At 42.1% G+C, this 23,754-nt stretch overlaps 2 protein-coding genes and 1 non-coding gene across 4 annotated transcripts in view; 2 read left to right on the top strand and 1 right to left on the bottom strand.

Moving 5' to 3' along the window:
- Positions 1-13,379, bottom strand: part of CUNH5orf63 (chromosome unknown C5orf63 homolog) — a 28,093-nt gene extending 14,714 nt beyond the window's left edge. The window contains exon 1 of one of the 2 annotated variants that reach the window (XM_027098851.1): positions 13,292-13,379. The gene's annotated coding sequence lies outside the window, so the exon portion shown is untranslated. Of the gene's footprint in view, positions 1-13,100; positions 13,258-13,291 lie in introns of those variants that run through there. The other variant, XM_027098861.1, reaches the window with a different exon arrangement.
- MEGF10 (multiple EGF like domains 10) overlaps positions 1-23,754 on the top strand; it is a 366,625-nt gene that overhangs the window by 29,251 nt on the left and 313,620 nt on the right. The window lies entirely within an intron of this gene.
- On the top strand, positions 20,948-21,020 carry TRNAW-CCA (transfer RNA tryptophan (anticodon CCA)). The gene has a single exon. It is a non-coding gene; the product is annotated as a tRNA-Trp (tRNA).

Below are 23,754 nucleotides of genomic sequence, written 5' to 3'. Positions count from 1 at the left end.
TTTAATCCATTTTGAGCTTATTTTTGTGTATGGTTAGGGAGTGATCTAACTTCATACTTTTACATGTAGCTGTCCAGTTTTCCCAGCACCACTTATTGAATAGGCTGTCCTTTCTCCACGGTACATTTCTGCCTCCTTTGTCAAAGATAAGGTGACCATATGTGCGTGGGTTTATCTCTGGGCTTTCTATCCTGTTCCATTGATCTATCTTTCTGTTTTTGTGCCAGTACCATACCGTTTTGATAACTGTAGCTTTGTAGTATAGTCTGAAGTCTGGGAGCCTGATTCCTCCAGTTCCTTCTTTCGTTCTCAAGATTGCTTTGGCTATTCGGGGTCTTTTGTGTTTCCATACAAATTGCAAAATTTTTTGTTCTAGTTCTGTGAAAAATGCCAGTGGTAGTTTGATAGGGATTGCATTGAATCTATAGATTGCTTTCGGTAGTAGAGTCATTTTCACAATGTTGATTCTTCCAATCCAAGAACATGGTATATCTCTCCATCTATTTGTATCATCTTTAATTTCTTTCATCAGTGTCTTATAATTTTCTGCATACAGATCTTTTGTCTCCTTAGGTAGGTTTATTCCTAGATATTTTATTCTTTTTGTTGCAATGGTAAATGGGAGTGTTTTCTTGATTTCACTTTCAGATTTTTCATCATTAGTATATAGGAATGCCAGAGATTTCTGTGCATTAATTTTGTATCCTGCCACTTTACCAAATTCATTGATTAGCTCTAGTAGTTTTCTGGTAGTGTCTTTAGGGTTCTCTATGTATAGGATCATGTCATCTGCAAACAGTGACAGCTTTACTTCTTCTTTTCCGATTTGGATTCCTTTTATTTCCTTTTCTTCTCTGATTGCTGTGGCTAAAACTTCCAAAACTATGTTGAATAAGAGTGGTGAGAGTGGGCAACCTTGTCTTGTTCCTGATCTTAGTGGAAATGCTTTCAGTTTTTCGCCATTGAGGATGATGTTTGCTGTGGGCTTGTCATATATGGCCTTTATTATGTTGAGGAAAGTTCCCTCTATGCCTACTTTCTGCAGGGTTTTTATCATAAATGGGTGTTGAATTTTGTCAAAAGCTTTCTCTGCATCTATTGAGATGATCATATGGTTTTTCTCCTTCAATTTGTTAATATGGTGTATCACATTGATAGATTTGCGTATATTGAAGAATCCTTGCATTCCTGGAATAAACCCCACTTGATCATGGTGTATGATCCTTTTAATGTGCTGTTGGATTCTATTGGCTAGTATTTTGTTGAGGATTTTTGCATCTATGTTCATCAGTGATATTGGCCTGTAGTTTTCTTTCTTTGTGACATCCTTGTCTGGTTTTGGTATCAAGGTGATGGTGGCCTCGTAGAAGGAGTTTGGGAGTGTTCCTCCCTCTGCTATATTTTGGAAGAGTTTGAGAAGGATAGGTGTTAGCTCTTCTCTAAATGTTTGATAGAATTCGCCTGTGAAGCCATCTGGTCCTGGGCTTTTCTTTGTTGGAAGATTTTTAATCACAGTTTCAATTTCAGTGCTTGTGATTGGTCTGTTCATATTTTCTATTTCTTCCTGATTCAGTCTTGGCAGGTTGTGCATTTCTAAGAATTTGTCCATTTCTTCCAGATTGTCCATTTTATTGGCATAGAGTTGCTTGTAGTAATCTCTCATGATCTCTTTTATTTCTGCAGTGTCAGTTGTTACCTCTCCTTTTTCATTTCTAATTCTATTGATTTGAGTCTTCTCCCTTTTTTTCTTGATGAGTCTGGCTAGTGGTTTATCTATTTTGTTTATCTTCTCAAAGAACCAGCTTTTAGTTTTATTGATCTTTGCTATTGTTTCCTTCATTTCTTTTTCATTTATTTCTGATCTGATTTTTATGATTTCTTTCTTTCTGCTAGCTTTGGGGTTTTTTTGTTCTTCTTTCTCTAATTGCTTGAGGTGCAAGGTTAGGTTGTTTATTCGAGATGTTTCCTGCTTCTTAAGGTGGGCTTGTATTGCTATAAACTTCCCCCTTAGAACTGCTTTTGCTGCATCCCACAGGTTTTGGGTCGTTGTGTCTCCATTGTCATTTGTTTCTAGGTATTTTTTGATTTCCTCTTTGATTTCTTCAGTGATCACTTCATTATTAAGTAGTGTATTGTTTAGCCTCCATGTGTTTGTATTTTTTACAGATCTTTTCCTGTAATTGATATCTAGTCTCATGGCGTTGTGGTCAGAAAAGATACTTGATACAATTTCAATTTTCTTAAATTTACCAAGTCTTGATTTGTGACCCAAGATATGATCTATCCTGGAGAATGTTCCATGAGCACTTGAAAAAAATGTGTATTCTGTTGTTTTTGGATGGAATGTCCTATAAATATCAATTAAGTCCATCTCGTTTAATGTATCATTTAAAGCTTGTGTTTCCTTATTTATTTTCATTTTGGATGATCTGTCCATTGGTGAAAGTGGGGTGTTAAAGTCCCCTACTATGAATGTGTTACTGTCGATTTCCCCTTTTATGGTTGTCAGTATTTGCCTTATGTATTGAGGTGCACCTATGTTGGGTGCATAAATATTTACAATTGTTATATCTTCCTCTTGGATCGATCCCTTGATCATTATGTAGTGTCCTTCTTTGTCTCTTCTAATAGTCTTTGTTTTAAAGTCTATTTTGTCTGATATGAGAATTGCTACTCCAGCTTTCTTTTGGTTTCCATTTGCATGAAATACCTTTTTCCATCCCCTTACTTTCAGTCTGTATGTGTCTCTAGGTCTGAAGTGGGTCTCTTGTAGACAGCAAATATATGGGTCTTGTTTTTGTATCCATTCAGCCAATCTGTGTCTTTTGGTGGGAGCATTTAGTCCATTTACATTTAAGGTAATTATCGATATGTGTGTTCCTATTCCCATTTTCTTAATTGTTTTGGGTTCGTTATTGTAGGTCCTTTCCTTCTTTTGTGTTTCTTGCCTAGAGAAGTTCCTTTAGCAGTTGTTGTAGAGCTGGTTTGGTGGTGCTGAACTCTCTCAGCTTTTGCTTGTCTGTAAAGGTTTTAATTTCTCCATCAAATCTGAATGAGATCCTTGCTGGGTAGAGTAATCTTGGTTGCAGGTTTTTCTCCTTCAACACTTTCAATATGTCCTGCCACCCCCTTCTGGCTTGCAGAGTTTCTGCTGAAAGATCAGGTGTTATCCTTATGGGGATTCCCTTGTGTGTTATTTGTTGTTTTTCCCTTGCTGCTTTTAATATGTTTTCTTTGTATTTAATTTTTGACAATTTGATTAATATGTGTCTTGGCGTATTTCTCCTTGGATTTATCCTGTATGGGACTCTCTGTGCTTCCTGGACTTGATTAATGATTTCTTTTCCCATATTAGGGAAGTTTTCAACTATAATCTCTTCAAATATTTTCTCAGTCCCTTTCTTTTTCTCTTCTTCTTCTGGAACCCCTATAATTCGAATGTTGGTGCGTTTAATGTTGTCCCAGAGGTCTCTGAGACTGTCCTCAGTTCTTTTCATTCTTTTTTCTTTATTCTGCTCTGCAGTAGTTATTTCCACTATTTTATCTTCCAGGTCACTTATCCGTTCTTCTGCCTCAGTTATTCTGCTATTGATCCCATCTAGAGTACTTTTAATTTCATTTATTGTGTTGTTCATCGTTGCTTGCTTCATCTTTAGTTCTTCTAGGTCCTTGTTAACTGATTCTTGCAATTTGTCCATTCTATTGTCCATTCTATCTCCAAGATTTCGGATCAACCTTACTATCATTATTCTGAATTCTTTTTCAGGTAGACTGCCTATTTCCTCTTCATTTGTTAGGTCTGGTGGGTTTTTATCTTGCTCCTTCATCTGCTGTGTGTTTTTCTGTCTTTTCATTTTGCTTATCTTACTGTGTTTGGGGTCTCCTTTTTTGCAGGCTGAAGGTTCGTAGTTCCTGTTGTTTTTTGTGTCTGTCCCCAGTGGCTAAGGTTGGTTCAGTGGGTTGTGTAGGCTTCCTGGTGGAGGGTACTAGTGCCTGTGTTCTGGTGTATGAGGCTGGATCTTGTCTTTCTGGTGGGCAGGTCCACGTCTGGTGGTGTGTTTTGGGGTGTCTGTAGACTTACTATGATTTGGGGCAGCCTCTCTGCTAATGGGTGGGGTTGTGTTCCTGTCTTGCTAGTTGTTTGGCATAGGATGTCCAGCACTGTAGCTTGCTGGTCGTTGAGTGAAGCTGGGTGCTGGCGTTGAGATGGAGATCTCTCGGAGATTTTTGCTGTTTGATATTATGTGCAGCTGGGAGGCCTCTTGTGGACCAGTGTCCTGAAGTTGGCTCTCCCACCTCAGAGGCACAGCACTGAGTCCTGGCTGCAGCACCAAGAGCCTTTCATCCACAGGGCTCCTTAATTTGGGATGATTCGTTGTCTATTCAGGTATTCCACAGATGCAGGGTATATCAAGTTGATTGTGGAGTTTTAATCCGCTGCTTCTGAGGCTGCTGGGAGAGATTTCCCTTTCTCTTCTTTGTTCTGACAGTTCCCAGGGGCTCAGCTTTGGATTTGGCCCCGCCTGTGCGTGTAGGTCGCCGGAGGGCGTCTGTTCTTTGCTCAGACAGGACGAGGTTAAAGGAGCCGCTGATTCGGAGGCTCTGGCTCACCCAGGCCGGGGGGTAGGGAGGGTCACGGAGTGCGGGGCGGGCCTGCAGCGGCAGAGGCCGGCGTGACACTGCAGCCTGAGGCGCGCCGTGCGCTCTCCCGGGGAGCCGTCCCTGGATCCCGGGACCCTGGCAGTGGCGGGCTGCACAGGCTCCCCAGAAGGGCGTGTGGCTAGTGACCTGTGTTCGCACACTGGCCTCCTGGCGGCGGCAGCAGCGGCCTTAGCGTCCCATGTCCGTCTCTGGGCTCCGCACTCTTAGCCGCGGCTCGCGCCCGTCCCTGGAGCTCTCTCAAGCAGCGTTCTTAATCCCCTCTCCTCGTGCACCAGGAAACAAAGAGGGACGTAAAAGTCTCTTGCCTCTTCGGCAGGTCCAGACCCCTCCCCGGACTCTCTCCCGGCCAGCCGCGGCGCACCAACGCCCTGCAGGCTGTGTTCACGCCGCCAACCTCAGTCCTCTCCCGGCGCTCCGACAAAAGCCGGAGCCTCAGCTCCCAGTCCCGCCCGCCCCGGCGGGCGAGCAGACAAGCCCCTCGGCTGGTGAGTGCCGGTCGGCCCGATCCTCTGCGCTGGAATCTGTCCGCTTTGCCCTCCGCACCCCTGTTGCTGTGCTCTCCTCCGCGGCTCCCAAGCTCCCCCACTCCGCCTCCCGAAGTCTCCACCCGCGAAGGGGCTTCCTAGTGTGTGGACACTTTTCCTCCTTCACAGCTCTCTCCCGCTGGTGCAGGACCCGTCCCTATCCTTTTGTCTCTGTTTAGTTTTTTCTTTTGCCCTAACCAGGTACGTGGGGGGTTCCTTGCCTTTTGGTAGGTCTGAGGTCTTCTGCCAGCGTTCAGTAGGTGTTCTGTAGGAGTTGTTCCACGCGTAGATGTATTTCTGGTGTATCTGTGGAGAGGAAGGTGATCTCCGCGTCTTACTCTTCTGCCATCTTCCCGGAAGTCTCTGAAATGTGCTTTTACTGGCTCCAAAAGGAAGATTTAAAACTCTAGGCATAATAGTCTCAGAAATAGGGAATTGCAAAACTGAAAAATATTTCAAACAGAAATAGCTGAAAACTTCAGATTGTGAACATTACTTAAATAGGAATTCCTAAGACATGATATCACTGATTAAAGACGCAGCATATTTATCTTCTCCTAAGACTGAATACCTAGACCAGCAAATACCTCGGCACCAGGTATTGGCTTACCTTACTCAGGTCTCACATAGTTACAGAACAGGATACTGAAACTCAGTTTGCAAGGGGTAGAGGTTTCCCCTTGATAGGTTCTGAACAAAAGTCACTTCCCTTCCAGTTGCTCCTTCCCAATACTTGCCTTTATATTTTCAAGGAAGAGAAAATTCAGTACCACTATTATTTTACCAATGATATCTTCAACCCAACCCTTGTACATCAAAACAGAAGCTGCCTAGGCAGTGGTAAAGTTGGATTTATTAATAATCTTTAAAGACAAAACTTGTTCCAAAGTATTTTTGAATAAATTGTATAGAGAGGTCAAAGTAAATTTAAATGAACATAGTTCCCATGAACTCGTCAGGGGAATTAAGCACAAATGGTATGATTCTTCATCTAGAGCTTTAAAGTTACTCTTTCTTACAGAGTTTCAGTTGGAATTCAGCATGTTTGAATTCCTGGGTGCATTTCTGTGTGCAGATTTCATAAATATAAACCCCAAAGACAGGCAATTCCACTAATTTGTTCTCTGATGCTAGGCAGTTCCTCATCTCTTTAAGCCTGTTTCATCAACTGTAAAATGGAAATACAACCCCCGTCCTGTTCTGTCGTTTTAGAGACTAGGAGAAACTCTGCACGTAGGCTCTGCTTTTTAAATATCTTCCAGATCAGAGAAGGGGAAACCACATACAGAAGAAATGCCATGGTAATAACTCAAGACGTCAAAGGTCTCCAAAGAAAGGCTTGGAAGTAGTTACCTGTAGGAGTCTAAAATGCTAGGCCATTAAAAGAGGACCAACATTCATACACAGATCTGGGCAGAAGTGTAAACGGGCTTGCTCTTTGCAAACTCGCTTCTCTAGCTCCTCAGTCATAACTGGGAAGCCTTGGCATCAGAAAAGACCCAGCAGGAAAATGGGGGAGGCGACATTAGGGTGGCTGGACACTGATCTTGCAACTGTTTGAGCATCTGAGATGGAAAAGTGCCTCTGAAAAGGAAGAATAATGTGTTTCTTTCTTATTGATGGACACATTTAAAGAATGATTTTTAATGGCAGACCCTCATCATCTTGGCATTCTCCTCCATGTCCAGAAGTGCTGCTGTGTTTGCCTAGACCTATAGCAAGCTGACAAATGTGAAATGAAAGGGAGGAGGAATCTTCAGAGTAAGCAAGAGTTTGTTTTAGAATCTTTGGACCTTAGCAGTCACATTTTCCAGATCATTGCTTCAGAGGAGTCTACTTAGTAACGGGGTTGGTTTCCAAAAAAACATTCAGCTAAGAAAAATAAAATGAAGATGCTGATCAAGAACAGTAATATAGGGGCTTCCCTGGTGGCGCAGTGGTTGAGAGTCCGCCTGCCAATGCAGGGGACACGGGTTCGCGACCCGGTCCGGGAAGATCCCACATGCCACGGAGTGGCTGCGCCCGTGAGCCATGGCTGCTGAGCCTGCGCGTCCGGAGCCTGTGCTCCGCAACTGGAGAGGCCACAACAGTGAGAGGCCTGCGTACCGCAAAAAAAAAAAAAAGAACAGTAATATACTGTTACTATACACTCCCTCTAGCACCCAGGGGTCCAAAGGGGATTCTGGACTAATTCTTGTTAACACAGTGGGGCTTGCACACACTGTACCCCTCCACTTATCCTCAACCTTAAATATACTGACTCAGCATCTGGCCTAGGGCAGAGGCATATTCTGAATTCAGAGTGTGCAACAATGTTCAGTACTATTAAGACATAATGGCTGCTTTTCAATACGTGGTGCTGGGAAAACTAGACAGCTACATGTAAAAGAATGAAATTAGAACACTTCCTAACACCATACACAAAAATAAACTCAAAATGGATTAAAGACCTAAATGTAAGGCCAGACACTATAAAACTCTTAGAGGAAAACATAGGCAGAACACTCTATGACATAAATCACAGCAAAATCCTTTTTGACCCACCTCCTAGAGAAATGGAAATAAAAACAAAAATAAACAAATGGGACCTAATGAAACTTAAAAGATTTTGCACAGCAAAGGAAACCATAAACAAGACAAAAAGACAACCCTCAGAATGGGAGAAAATATTTGCAAACGAAGCAGTTGACAATGGATTAATCTCCAAAATATACAAGCAGCTCATGCAGCTCCATATCAAAAAAACAAACAACCCAATCCAAAAATGGGCAGAAGACCTAAATAGACATTTCTCCAAAGAAGATATACAGATTGCCAACAAACACATGAAAGGATACTCAACATTACTAATCACTAGAGAAATGCAAATCAAAACTACAATGAGGTGTTACCTCACACCCGTCAGAATGGCCATCATCAAAAAATCTACAAACAATAAATGCTGGAGAGGGTGTGAAGAAAAGGGAACCCTCTTGCACTGTTGGTGGGAATGTAAATTGATATAGCCACTATGGAGAACAGTATGGAGGTTCCTTAAAAAACTAAAAATAGAACTACCATATGACCCAGCAATCCCACTACTGTGCATATGTCCTGAGAAAACCATAATTCAAAAAGAGACATGCATCACAATGTTCATTGCAGCTCTATTTACAATAGCCAGGACATGGAAGCTACCTAAGTGTCCACAGACAGATAAAGAAGATGTGGTACATATATACAATGGAATATTACTCAGCCATAAAAAGAAATGAAACTGAGTTATTTGCAGTGAGGTGGATGGACCTACAGAGTCTGTCATACAGAGTGAAGTAAGTCAGAAAGAGAAAAACAAATACCGTATGCTAACACGTATATATGGAATCTAAAAAAAAAATGGTTCTGATGAACCTAGGGGCAGGACAGGAATAAAGATGCAGATGTAGAGAATGGACTTGAGGACACGGGGAGGGGGAAGGGTAAGCTGGGATGAAGTGAGAGAGTGGCATGGACATATATACACTACCAAATGTAAAATAGATAGCTAGTGGGAAGCAGCTGCATAGCACAGGAAGATCAGCTCGGTGCTTTGTGACCACCTAGAGGGGTGGGATAGGGAGGGTGGGAGGGAGGCGCAACGGGGAGGGTATATGGGGATATATGTATATGTATAGCTGATTCACTTTGTTAAACAGCAGCAACTAACACACCATTGTAAAGCAATTATACTCCAATAAAGATGTTAAAAAAAAGACATAATGGCTGCAAAGCTGAAAGCCAAGAAAGCCTGAATAATGTGGTTGGGTTATATCATACATGAGGGCTTAATAGAATTTAAAAACCAATTTGAAAATTCCCTCATTCCATAAAGATAGCATTTCAGATGACGGCAAAATCATGCTAGTTCAAGGGATGGGAACAAAGTACATAAGGAATTATGCAGACTCCTCTCCACATTATCCTTCTTAACCAAAATAACCCATTCCCTTTGAAGGTATATCTGATACTTAATACTGACCCAGAAAGAAGGCAATTTCATTAAAACATCTTAGTCTTATTGTGCCCAGCTAGTAATGCCAGTTTCCTTGCTATTTAAAAAGCACACAACTTCATTTCCAAAAGTAACTGTTTGCAGTTCAAACTCCATCCACCCAGGCAATGCCTTCCATTTGTCACTAATACTCCACCATTTCCAATTCATCTTGCCTAAGAGGCGCGTTATCCACATGACCACACAAGACCTGAAAGATGCTTCATTCATTTTTAGCCATTTTGTAGCAAATGACTTTGGAACATTTGAGATATTAAATCCAGCATTTCTTTGGACTTGTGACACTAATACCTGAATGTTGGGAACTATCCACTCTTGAGGTCATGCCTCAGCCACCCTCAGTTATGTGAGATTCTGCAATTCTCTGAGTCCTATTCTGTTACTTAAAACTTGTCACTGATAGAAAAATCTTAATATTTTGGAACTGGATGCCAAGACACTTTGGAGATTTCCCTTGCTTTATGGATAAAGAAACTGTTTTACCAAAGCCTTTTATACTGCAATTTTTTTTCTCTATATTTCTCTTTGAACAGTGCCTATTTTTATGTATGATGAGACCAACACAGAATTCTCAGAACTGCAAGGGACCTCCAAGTTCAACCCCCTTTTTCCAAAAAAAGTCTCAAAAAGTTTTATACATGAATCCTCAGAGTATACTGAATAACAGATATCACATTTTGTTTAAGATTTAATTTAAGGATGGAGAGAATGAGGAAAACTCTCAGCTTCGGATGGAAGAATTCTTTTACTATAAGAAAGAGGTTCTGATCTCTAAATCTAAGATGATACAGATTAACTTTATTTTCGAACTTGGAGAAACAGAGCTGAGTTTAGAATTGTCTCATTTTTTTTTTTCCAGTCTATATCCTAAGATGCTTTGGCTGACTAAATTTCTATTAAATAACAGTATCCTTTCTCTTGGCTGACTAGAAGAACTACATGTTTTAAGAAGAAAAGAGTTTAAAAAATTAAATAATTCAGTCTTTGTCCTTCCCTCTGACTAAAGTAGAAGCCACTTCCCCATTATTTCACGATTAATATGAAAAAGTACAGGAACAATGAGAGGAAGTTCATCTGTTTCCAGTAGTAACATTCTGGTTTCTGTTGGAATTCCATTGGCAACAGAAGGAAGCAGCATATACCACATGCCTGCCCTATTACAATACACAAAGCTGTCAACTTTGAACTCTTTTGAAATGTTAGTAAAGTAGAAAAGATGTTTGTGGCTTTCCTTCAATATTATTTGGGTAACCTAGCCTTAAAATAGTGAACAAACATAAGTCCTTTATCCTTAAGGCAGGACCAGACCAAGATATTAGTGGCCTAGGTAAGCTAATAATTTGGCATACCTTCAAATGGATACTTTTCAAATATTCACTCAACGGGTGAGGAGCTGGGTATGGCAGGCCTTGAGAGAGAGTGGAGAGGGGGCTGGTGGGGCCTTTTAGTTTACATACTCTATTCAGTATAACAAAGACCATGTAAACTGATCAGGCTAGATCTCTTTGGAAGGCAGTTTGGTGACCATCTGTAGATTTTCAAATATGCCCTTCCCTACTCCAAGCTGTTTATCGAGGCATTAGTAACTGCAGCATTTATAACTGCACTGGTAGCTCCTTGAAAGGTTACTGCTTTATATTCTCTTCTCTACCTTGTTGCATTCCCAGTGATGCTTTCATACTCCGTATAGATCCAGCCTCCCTTCTATACCATGTACTGAGTGTTTGTTATGTGCCAGGCACCATGCCAGATACTAGAAATATAAAAGTGATTAAGATACTTTCCCTGCCCTTAAGGACACACCTTGGGTAGGGGAAAGATTTACAAACAAATAATACAATACCAAAGTGATGAAGCCTATAGCAGTAAAATGGTTATTACTAGATATTACTGGTAAAATGCTCTGAAATCCTTTCTTAAAATAGAAGGTATTTTGAATTTGCCTCTATCTCTGGAAATCTTATCTTGGGTAAGGATTGGAATGAAAAGAGAGTAATGTTTTCATGCCTCCAGTTCTCTGCGGCTGTAACTGAGATGGGAAGGTAGGGATGTGGAATAATATCTACGTGAAACTTAGCCCAAACCTTTCACTTTGCATATTCTTCCTCAAATAATTTTGTCTCTCAAACTTGCTATGTGATACTACGGGAAGGATGAAGGAAGCTCACGTAGTCCCTGCTACCTGTGTAGCTACACATCCCTGGATCCAGATAGTTTCTCCCCTTCAAAATAATTGCAAACAATATTAAAACTGCATGCAGGAACTATTCCAGCTGGCTTTTGGCTTCCTCTGATGTACACTCCTTGAATAAAGCAGTGGCAAAATTAGATTTAAAATAAGGAACATAAAAAAAAAAAAGTACTACTTGTACCAGATCTCTTCAAGGTCCTGCTACGTGTGAAACCCTGAGCCCTGGCATTAGAGTAACTAAATGCATCAGCCAGCTGGAGTATGCACATGTTGTGAAATACAAAAACCTTAATAATAAAAAAACCCTTATTTTGAAGGCATACTTCCACATTGCCTCTGGGTACTTAAAAGTCCGTGAGAACCAGGCATCTGGAATAAAATAGAAATACAGTCCAATAAATTCCCAAGTTGGAAAATCCTCCTCTCTATTTCCTTACCTGCCATCAATCCATCTAAAGGAAACCACATAGCCATATTTTCCTCCGATAAAGGAGACATAAAAATATTGATCCTTCCTTGGCAGGTAGCTACTACTGACCACAATAAGCACGAAGAAAGAAACTCTGCAGAGTCTGCCTTTCTAAAACACTAGCCCCGCCAACCTTAATTTTCACAACAGGACCTTTTTGGTTCCAGGCAATTCCTCAGCAGAACAGGACCCAGGTTATTAGGCTACGACATTTCACACAGAACCATGATTAGTTCTGCCTTACCCCCAATATTACTATAACCACTCAGTATTTCCAGGGCACACCTCTTTTTCCAAGTGTTTTAAATCTCAGTGCATACAGCTGTAAATATTGGTAGACAGCTTCATAAGCATTTTCACACAGTATTCCTGAGATAATTAGTAAATGAGAAGACTGTGGCCTCTAATAGCCACTTCATCTTTAGCAGTCCCACACTGAGACATGGCTCTCATGGCTGCCTAACCAAGGTAATGTGTGGTTAAGGAGACGTGCTTATGCTGGGGAATGTGCTAGAAAGTGTGGGGGGCATAACAGATCTTAGACACTATCCCTGTCCTGGAGGAGCTGAGAACCTTGGGGTTTAGCTGGGCCATACTGTGGATTTAAGTGCTCCAAAATATAAAGTACGACGTAAAATACTTTCTGTTAAGAAACAAGAATAAAGATCTGCCAGGCAAAAAACTCCTTGTTCTTCAACAGAACAGCCTTAGAAACAGACACTTGCCTATTCATGTTAGTAGCAATTTAGTAGGGACTTTTTGTAACTCTGGACTTAGTTAAAAAAATTGTATGAGGGATATTTGTCAGGGGTGACTGACAAGGCTAAGTATTTGAGAACTGTACAGTCTCTGATTTATTCTCTCATGGTTCAGCACCCAGAGGGCTGCTTTTGCCCAACAAAGGCAGACTGGAAGTCCAGAGAGCCCCAGGACTCACAGTGCTCCTGCCAGCACCCACGATTAAACCTTTCAGCCCTCAATTAAAGGTCAACATGGTTGCTCAAAAATATTTATTTAAAAAGGCAGTCATCTCAGCCAGTCGAGATTATACTACCACTTCATAAAACTCGAATAAATCCGAGGCAGGGCATCTGTGAATCACGGAAGAAGCATGAAGTTGTGATGTTTTCTGCTTCCTCTTAAAAAGCTACCTTTTCCACCCGTGATTCTGTTCACTTCCCAGAGCGCCATCGCGCGCGCGCGCGCACACACACACACACTCACGCTTATAATTTGCCCCCAGAGGTTCACGGATTTATGGCTCCCGGTTTAATTAAATTTCCTGTAGTGACAATCGAAATCGGCAGCGTGCGGCACAGTGTGGGGCTTCCGTGCCCCCCTCTCCAGCCCGCGTGCAGACTCCAGGGGGGACCCCGCGAGCGCCCAACTGCCGGCACCCGACCTCCGGCACCCACCTGAGCTTCGGCTGCTCGGGTCGCCGCTTCCGCTGTGCGCCGGTACTTCCGCCCCGGCCGCCAGGCGCCCGCCCCGCACTTCCGCCCCGGCCCCCAGCCGCTCGGGCTGGCATCAGCGGATCCCAGGTCTGAGCCGATCGTCCCTCTGAAGGGTGGCCGCGCTTGGGCTGTTACGCATGAAAAGAGAGATACAAGAACCAAGGCCACACTGTTTTAAAAAAAAAGTCCACGGAAAAGTGACCTGGCATGTTTGGGAACCATTAATAACGAGCATCAGGTGTGAGAAAATAATGAGTAATACTCAAAACTAACACTTATTGATTGCTCACCATCAGCTTTACGTTCATAACTTGATTAATCCTGAGAATAAGCCTATTAAGTATTGTTAGTACCATTTTACAGAAGAAGAAATGGAGGCTTAGTAGCTTGCCCTAGTTCTCAGAACTAGAAAATGGCAGAGTTGAGATTCCACCCCAGGCAGTCTGATGTCGGTATCCCTGAGCTTACCCCTATGCACTCAGTATGTATTCAATGCTTTAAGAGAAGATACAAAACAAACCAAGGTCAGGAATGAATCCCCTAAACAAACCACATTGGTTATGTGATAACTTTTAGAGGGCACATCTAGAAAGTAGAGTTTTCAAATTCTAACTTTATCACTTCAACATGTGCTAACAAAAGAGGGGATTTTGTGACTGTCAACAGACTACCTATGATTATTTTGGAGTTGATACACTTTGATAAGACCTAATTTATCTGAAAAAAATTTAAAAAAGAAAAAAAAATCAATCGACAAATTATGCTCCACCTAACAGTTGCTGGTATGTTATCTTTAAAGAAGTTATCTTGGGTCTAGTTATAAACACCTTGGTGGTACATGCATAACTTTGTGGAGTGATAGAAAAGCTTCCTAGAAATGCAACTCCAAATCAGCTTCCAAATCTCATTTCTTGTTGGAGAATGGAAATACTGTAAATTGGATTTATGACACCTGATTTCATCCACTGAACGAGAAGAATGACTCCACCTCCACCCAAGGCCACCAGTGAAGGTTTTTAGCATTGGTTACTGGTAAATTTCTCCAAAGAGCCAAAAATTCACAAATTTTCAGAATTTGAATTTAATTAGTAAGAATTTCTTGGATTGTTCAGACCTCCTCATGATTGTTTTAATTGAGGGTGGAAGTCCCATGAAATGGCTGGGCATCCCTGAGAACTCACTGTAATCGATGCCCAATCACTTTGGGAGAGCTTGGCTGAGTGCTGCGAGCCCAGAGGACCAGTTTACCTCTAGGTGTTAAGACTCACAGTGCTGGGCATATGAGCTAAGCTTGGGAAAATGTCTGAAGTCTGACCAGGAAAAATTGTTGTCTCCAAAATTAAAAAAAAAATCTGCCAAAGCAAAATTAATAAACATTGGGCTTCCCTGGTGGTGCAGTGGTTGAGAGTCCGCCTGCCGATGCGGGGGACGCGGGTTCATGCCCCGATCCGGGAGGATCCCACGTGCCGCGGAGCGGCTGGGCCCGTGAGCCATGGACACTGAGCCTGAGCGTCCGGAGCCTGTGCTCCGCAACGGGAGAGGCCACAACAGTGAGAGGCCAACGTACTGCAAAAAATAAAATAAAATAAAAATTAGTAAACATTTATTAATGGTTACAAACTGTAATACTGCGTTAGCTATATTAATTGCTGGATTCAGTGTTCAAAACAATTCCGTTATATTTGAAAACAGTTTTTAGATGAGATGCTCTTCCTGAGGGAGAGTTCTTAAATATACATGATGAGTGTTGAGAAATCATAGCATATTTTAGTTACTTTAGCTAAATTATTTCAAAAGCAAAATTATAAAATCTTACATAGCAAAATTATGAAGTGTGAGATGTATATAGATTTTAATATGGTTCACATGATGTGAAAAGTAAGAGTCTTAAGAGAAAATGAAGGTCTTGGGACTTCCCTGGCGGTCCAGTGGTTAAGACTCCCCACTCCCAACGCAGGGGGCCTGGGTTCGATCCCTGGTCAGGGAAATAGATTGCATATGCTGCAACTAAAGATCCTGCACACCACAATGAAGATCCCAAGTGCCGAAACTAAGATCCAGTGCAGCCAAATAAATAAATAAATTTTTTTTTTTTAAAAAGAGAGAATATGAATGTCTTAGTGTAGCCATGGGTCTTGTGCAATTTTGTTCACTCAGAATGGGCTTGTCATAGGCACTTGATCTCCATCTTGTCCTCTAGGTCTGGACTCTAATTCCAAGCTATGCTCTTGGAATCTGGATAGGACTAGTGCAAGGATCTCTGTGTTCTGGAACATCCGTTCAGAACTCACATGGGTTGAGTTGTCTCTTAGATCTCAAGGCCCTGCAAGCTTTGCTGTCAGTTCTGAGACAGAAGCCTGCTTTAGAGGAAGCCTGCTTGTAGAGCCTGGTCCGCAACTCCTGAGTTAACTCCAAGGGTACTTTAGAAAACACATTACCTGTTCTTCCAGCGATGACCTGGAGCGAGGCTGCCTTCAAGACCTCCTAAGGGCTGGACGTGTGGTGAGGAGTGAGCCATCTTCACTCCCTCCTGCTAGGCCTTGCCTCTTAGAGAGCAGGAGCAAAGAAATGGCTTTTGTTGTTAACACTTTCTCTTGAGAACACCTTAGAAAAATAATGTATGTCCTGACAGTTAATGACTGTCATTCATGCCAACTCTATTTTACAGTAACCTGGCCCTGTGCTGCCACTGAAGAAACATGCAGTATGAACTTTGACTAGGAGCGACAGCCCCAGTAATTGCCCCAACTGGGTGATACGATCATGATGGTGGAGGTATTTAGAAGCCTGGTAGGTTTCCTTCCCTGTTTTTTTTCTGGTCTTTATAGTGAGCTTATTTGTTTATCTCATGAACGTCTCATCCCCAGTACCGCAAACTCTGTGGGAAGTCATCTGTAGGGACCAGATATTGTGTTATGTTTAAGGTCATGAGAAAAACAGTGGCAACCTCCCAAAGAAAAGACTGGCTTCTGAGTCTGGATGTGTTGGGTCAGTGGGGTCGCTGTTGACTCCCCCAGGCCAACCATTACAGGAAACAGAATTACAAGTCTGTCTTACCAGGGGAGAATGGATCTCAGTAGCCTGATTTCTATATTCCCCTTGACATTTAAAAAACTCTGCTCTTGTGCCAGACATTCAGAGGAGAGTGAAGAAAATTTTAAAAGGAGAAAAATGTTTATTTGTTTTAAGGCTTTCTCAATAATCCACTTATGCCATTTACATTAGAGAAACTTTCCATGTAAACACCATTAATTATGTAGCATAAGAGCCAAATAAAAATGCTAAAAAATAAAAGTAATTGTAGAATAAATTAGTGTAGCTTGAGTGCACATATATTATACAGAGACTGCAGACTTAATACATTTTATTGAGGGAGGTGAATTTGTAATTTTCTATTGTTGGAACTACTAGGATAGAACCAACAGGAATGACATTTTACAGATGGATACCAAAGCTGTTTAAACCCATACTGGCAATGAAATTATGGTTTTTACAGGGGCCTTGACTCATGCTCTCTCTCTATATCTGTCTTGAAAAGACTATGGGAGGAGTTACAGGTTGAGTGTTCCATGGATTTCCCCAGAAGGTTTGCTGGAGCAGGACCTGACTGTCTACCCCGAAATCAGTAGACTCCAGCATCTTCTCAAGTGCAGTAACAGAAGATGGCCTGTGTCTGTGCGAAAGGCAATGAGTTGTGTGTACCCTGCCAGGCAGAGAAGGGCAGAGACTGAAGCTGCTGAGGAAATCTGGTGTGGGGACCTTGTAGTAACAGTGACAGGAAAAATGTACTTTACCTTTTGTAGTATTTTAGAAGTTTTCATGTATGTTATTTATTTTGATCCTTCACAGGAATGCTGTAACATAGGTAGGGTGTGTATTTTTACCAAGACCATTTTCCAGACAAGGAAATTGATGCTTTGGGGAGGGAGATCACAGTGAAAGCATGTCCTAATTCCAATCTGTATTTTTTCCACTACCACACTCATATTTCTTTTTAAATGTAAATGAAAAACTCGTGGTTTAGTGTATAGCAATATTTTGTGCTATGTGGCATCTTTTAAGAACATTTGAGTGCATTTACATCATTTCCTCAGGGAAAGCTTTGTTTTACTTAGAGGAGCAGGAAATGGAGTTGAAATGGGAAAAGTTTTTCATTTTTATGGATTAAACCCATCTGTTATGTTCACTAAGCCTGGATCATGGAGGAGGATAGATTTCTCACAGCATAAAGAGAGGAGAGAAGAGGAAAAAGTGCTTCCTTCATTCCCTGCTTCAGATCCACGACTATCCAGGGAGTCCTGTTCAGACAAAACAGGGCAGCCAGCCCATCAGTCAGAAAGAAACACGTCCCCACACTCTGTGGAAGAACAATCTTCCACAGGGTTGAAGTTAACACTTACTGCTCAGAAGAGTTCTGAGGGATAATTTTTTCCACTGCTTTCAGCACCTTTCAGAAATCTGCTTAAATATTTTGCTATATTATCTACTATGTCTGCACAACACAAAGTAAAGGGAAATTATCTTTCATTCATTTATTGAGAGTAATGCTTACTGAGTATGTACATTCCAGTGCTAGGCGCTAGAACTCTGGGGTTGAACCCGGTAGACATGCCCCTTTGTGTAATGGAACTCACAGTCAAATCTATAATCAAATGATCACATCAGTAAATATTTACTGATCTTTACTGTAGAAGTCCCTTTATCCAATGAGAGGGAGACTGGTAGCTGATGAGGTGATTGGAAAATGCAGGTAGAATGGAAAATCATTAAAATGTGCATAGGGGTATATGTGTGTGTGTATGTATGTTTATGTATATATAACAATTTTAGTTTTTACTTAAAACACATAAATGAAAATTTATTTGCCAAATTTGGTGGGACCAAGGTGCTTTCTTTGAGGATCAGTCTGGTAACTGAAGGTTTACATTATCTTTCTTGCATAAAGCCCACTCAAAATGTATATCATCTATAATTTTCAGTTTTAGACACTTTAAAGTAGAGGGAGAACTTAAAGACACTTGTGAAGTAATTTGAGCTCATTTAGATTTTTATTATTTTTCCTCAATCTTTTATACTTGTCTTGCCTACAGTTTAAGAGCAATTTTTTCTCCAGCTTTTTCAAGTTTTTTCATAGCATTGAACTTAAGTTTTCCTAGAAACAGTGACTCTCTTTTTATGCTCATATTCAATCAGTTTATGTGATATTTAATTAAACTATATAATTACAGTAAACAAGTTCAACTGCCATAAACAGGTTTGGGAACAAAAACAACCCTCTCTTAGTAAGGCTAGAGCTCAGCTGGTGGGGTGGAAGTGATGAGGGTATTAGGTGGCAGAAGTCACAAGCATTTATCATACTCTGGCAATCAGTCAATACATTTTCCAGATGGAGCTGAAAACATCAGTTAATTTCCCAGAGGAGCTCAATTAAAAGAGTTTCTATTATGATTAAAAGCTAATAAACATTAGTAAGGAAAAGCAGTGGGTGCCATAAGGGTCTGTAATTGGTGGGATGTGACTCAGTCCTGGGGTGTCAGGAAAGGCCTCGCAGAGAACGTGACAGTTGAGCAAGATCAGAGGATGATTAGGCAGCTGCTCAGAGAGCGGCTGGGGCAGGGGTCCGGAGAAAAAGAATTCCAGGCAGCAGGAGCGGCAGAGTCAATGGTCTGAGGGCGGAGGGAGTATGTGTTGAAAAGGAGGAAGTGAAAGAAGCCAGTGTTGTCAGAGCCAAGAGCAGACGCTGGGGAGCAGTCCAGGATGAGGCGCAGGGGGGCAGAGGCCAGTTCACACCAGCTTTCTAGGCTCTGAAAAGCAGGAGGATCTTCCTCTCTATTGACCACGGGAAGCTGTCAATGGTGATGAAGCAAGAGTCGGCTTATTTGATCAAGAGCAACAGCTGATTTGTGGAGTTTTGACCTCCAAATCTGATTTGGGCACTTCAGATTATTTGTTTTTACAATCTCAATACACTAGAGATAGTGGAGAAAAAAATATTTTCTTAACCTCTGGCACCAGGATATCTCTTAGGGATGGAACTATCCTTGAATAGGAAAATACATGCATCAGCTGCTGGTGGGCAAATTTGAGGATCTGAGCATAGATGTCAAGATCATAAGAGATGCTAAATATCTCTGCGGAGAAAGTGGGAGGGAGGGAGAAAGAAGGAAGAGGCAGGTATTGTATTAGTTTCCTAGGGCTGCCATAACAAAGTGGGGGCTTAAAGTATCAGACATTTATTCTCTCACAGTTTGGGAGGCTAGAATTCTGAAATCAAGGTGTCAGCAGGGCCATGTTTCCTCTAAGAAGCTGTGGGTAGAATCTTTCCTTGCCTCTTCCTAGCTTCTGGTGGTGGCTGGCCATCCTGGGTGTGTCTTGGTTTGCAGCCGTATCACTCCACTCCCTGGCTCTGTGGTCACATGGCATTCTCGCCATGCTTCTCTGTGCCTCTTCTCCTCTTCTCATAAGGACATCAGTTATATTGGATTAGGGGCCATCCTAATGACTTCGTCTTAACTTGACTACATCTGCAAAAACCGTATTTCTAAATAAAGTCACATCCACAGATACTAGGGCTTAGGACTTGAATGTGTCTTTGGGGGGACGTAATTCATCCCATAACAGGGATGAGGAGGCGGGAAGGATTAACAAAACGGTGGGAGGTTAAATGGCTAGGGTGGATACAGCCAGTAAGAAATCGATGGTGCTAGGATGGCAGAAAGGAGTAATTCAGGGTTTTCAGGTGCTTTTCTTACAGTGTAAAATGTAGCAGCCTGCATAACATCTCCCCCATTGTATCCATGTGTTGGCTCCCACCTTTCTGTTGAAAGTTCTGGTACCTGTGTTTGTTGATGCTTTGGAGGTAAAGGGGAGAGAGCACATGACAAGTGGAGTCATGGAGAAGGATTTGGGTCCCATGTTAGGGTGATGGACACCAAGGGTGTAAACACAGGAGACCTCACAGAGAACAATTCAATAGAGGCTGGAAAGCTGAACAGAAGTACTTCTGTGACTGTAAATCCCCCCACACCTAGATACTCAGAGAACTATTGGATTTCCACAGTCTCCAGCATGGGGGTTTGGGTCAACCTTATCTCCATCTTATTGGGCTAGGACCAGGGTTTCAAATACAATTATTAAAAACCTTCCACTTCACTTTGTACTGTCAGCCTTTTTAAGGTATGTGCATGACTTTAGCTAAATTAGGAGTGTTTGTGAGTTGCTTAAAAAAAAAAAAAAAAAAAGATGGGACTTCCCTAGTGGTCTAGTGATTAAGAATCTGCCTTCCAATGCAAGGGATACAGGTTTGATCCCTGGTCAGGGAGCTAAGATCCCACCTGCTGCAGGGCAACTAAACTTGCGTGCTGCAGCTACTGAGCCCACGTGCTTTAGAGCCCACACGCCACAACTAGAGAGAAGCCTGCATGCCGCAACAAAGGGCCCGCCCACCACAATGAAAGATCCCACATGCCACAACGATGATCCTGATGATCCTGTGTGCCGCAGCTAGGACCCAAGGCAGCCAAATAAATAAATATTTTTTAGAAAAAGATTAAAAACCCTGTCTTCTAAATATCTTGCCCTAGCATTTTCTGAATATAAAAACTCCATGTGGGGACTTCCCTGGTGGTCCAGTGGTTAAGACTCCGTGCTCCCAATGCAGGGGGCCCAGGTTCGATCCCTGGTCGGGGAACTAGATCCCGCATGCTGCAGCTAAGATCCTGCATGCCGCAACTAAGACCCAGTGCAGCCACATAAATAAATAAATATTGAAAAAACAAACAAACAAACAAACAAACGAAATGCAGTCTCAGCCCCAGTCCTGGATGGACTGAATCAGAATCTGCATTAAAAAACAAAAAACAAAACTTCATGTGGAATCTCACTTTGATGGCAGGAGATTGTTCTCTGAAGGTTAGTTCTCATTTCTTGTCAGTCTCTCCTTCCTTCTCAGAACACCTTTCTATTGCAGTTCTCCGTTGGTGGCTGAGGCATGGAAGCTCTTACCCACCTTTCACTCAAGTTAGCGTCAGACTCTCAAAATGAGGGAAAGGATTTCCTGTAGTGAGTCCAGATGTTTGTGCTAGCATTATTGCTATTAGCCATCAAGTCTGAGCATTGTACAAAATTAAATCTGTCCTTGAGCCCTGGAAGGGAAGACGATCTTGATAACTGTTTAACATCCTCAGAGTGAAATAGCAGAAGTGGGGGAAGAACCATTATCGCCATTAACTATGATCTCACATGACAGCATTGCTGTTTATTTCTGTGCTTCATTTACGCTGGGATTTAACATAAATGTGTTTTTAAAGCACATAAAAGCCCCCTTAAAACCTAAGTAATTGGCAAATGGTTAGAATAATTAATAAAGCAGTTTTTTCTGTAAGCAGCTTGAAGAAAATGGGAAAATTTGCAGTTGGCAAAGGCATTGTTTGTGGCTAATCCATTATGCCTCTGTGCAGGTTTTCACCCCATATTGTAGGTATTTCATGAGTGCTGAGGCTGTTCAGGCAAAATGAAGCAAAAAGCAGAGCAATTATTCCAGAGCCTATGAACACAGTATGAGCTTATGGTTAGATATTTAGGCAAGAAGTCTCTAGGGTCTTCTCCTACTTTGTGAATCCTGCGTGAGTTGTTGGCTGGAGTAGCTGGATAATGCCTTCTTTACCCCTGAAGGAGCTGGCTCACCCGTCCTTCTCCTCACCTTGTGCCAGGGAAATCGTGTCCTCTGGCTGCCGAGGGAAGATGGACCCTCTTGGTAAACCTGATAGTCATCCCCTTGTGCTTTCAGGAACCAGCCTGTCTCCCCCTTGAACCAAGCTAAATCTGCATGACTCCTGTCTGCTGAGGGAAGGTGTCCTCCACAGAGAAGACACCCGTGTCAGGGCCAGGAGTTCTGAGCATGCTGGAGGAATGGCCTCTGAGGCTGGACCCAAGGCCTATGCCGTGTGCTGGGCTCTCTCGTTCTGGACAGGGTTCTTTTCTATAATTCTTGTGTGAGGTTCTATTTCTACAGTTCCTGCTCCGCCCTTATTAGTCCTCATAGCAACCCTTTCATGACAATTATTCAGCAGATATAAGAGGTGCCAGTCTTCTCTGACATCCACATTTTGACCACACCTTAAGCCCCCGACCATCTTCTCATAACTCTATACAAACTCTCAGTGGCTAACTCATGTTTAAAAAATTAAAGCAGAGAAAGAATATATATATATATATCAGCTTGAACTAGCTCATTGGTGCCAGTTACCCTGAAGGCATAAAGCATTCTCGAGTTTTAAACATTTCATTTTTTTAAAATAACAGCAAGTCAAGTGGGCCAGGATTCAGAAATCTCTTGAAATAGTAATAAATTTTAAAAGATTCTTTCTAAAATCAAGAGTGTTAGCTGCTTTCTGGGAAAAAGCAGGAAGACTGAAAAATAACAGTACTTGGGCAGGTGTGAATGTTAGAAAGAAAGTGGGGATCAGTTATTCCCCATTAGTCAAAGAGACAAGTCAGGAGTAATTGGCATAAGCTTGGTGAAAAAAAAGACATTTAATATAAGAAGAAAACTCATTATAAGTACAAGGAAATTTTGGCATTGCCCTCTTATACTGCTGGTGACAATTCAATTATAGTATAGTCATATTTCTTATTTTGTAATTGTTAATCAGTTAAGGCATAGATTATGAAATTTCTCTTTGCGTGCATGTGTGTGTGTGTGTGTGTGTGTGTGTTTGTGAATGAAGAAACAGAGACACAGCAGGGACCTAAGTTACTAGCGCCATTCATCTGGGGAAAGCTCACAACCCAGAATTACTCTTTGCTTCCACTACTGTTAATGAGGCAGATGGTTGCTTGTGAAGGCATCTACTCAGTTTTTTGCCCCCCAGGGTGTAATTCTGGGGTTATTCGTGCCTTCTTGGTTTAGCACTGGTCTCCTTTATGATCATCGCTGTCTATCACGTTAAGAGCAGATGATGAGGCAGAATCTAAGCAAATGGAATCGTCAGTTCATGTTTCATTGTGTTATCTCTGTCCATCACCCATTTTTAAAGCTTATCTGGTTGTATATTCTCTCATAGCTTGCTTGGATTTCTTTCCTCTTGGTCTGGAAAGAGAGAGAGGGGAAGAGCATGCGAGAGAGAGAGAGAGAGAGAGAGAGAGAGAGAGAGAGAGAGAGAGAGGGAGAGAGAGAAGGAGAGAGGGAGAGAGAGGGAGAGAGTGGGGGAGAGAGAGAGAGAGAAAGAGAGAGAGGGAGAGAGGGAGGGAGAGAGAGAGAGAGAGAGAGAGAGGGAGGGAGGGAGGGAGGCAGGGAGAGGGAGAGAGAGAGGGGGGAGAGGGGGAGAGAGAGGGAGAGGGGGAGAGAGAGGGAGAGAGAGGGAGAGGGGGGAGAGAGAGAGAAAGAGAGAGGGAGAGAGGGAGAGAGAGAGAGAGGGAGGGAG

This window comes from Aethalodelphis obliquidens, unplaced genomic scaffold (assembly GCF_003676395.1).
Source record: "Aethalodelphis obliquidens isolate GAN/ISIS:26980383/991018 unplaced genomic scaffold, ASM367639v1 scaffold4, whole genome shotgun sequence".
In the NCBI taxonomy this organism is placed as follows: Eukaryota; Metazoa; Chordata; class Mammalia; order Artiodactyla; family Delphinidae; genus Aethalodelphis; species Aethalodelphis obliquidens.
Note: the sequence above shows the minus strand (reverse complement) of the source record. Positions and strands in the feature narration are given on the sequence as shown.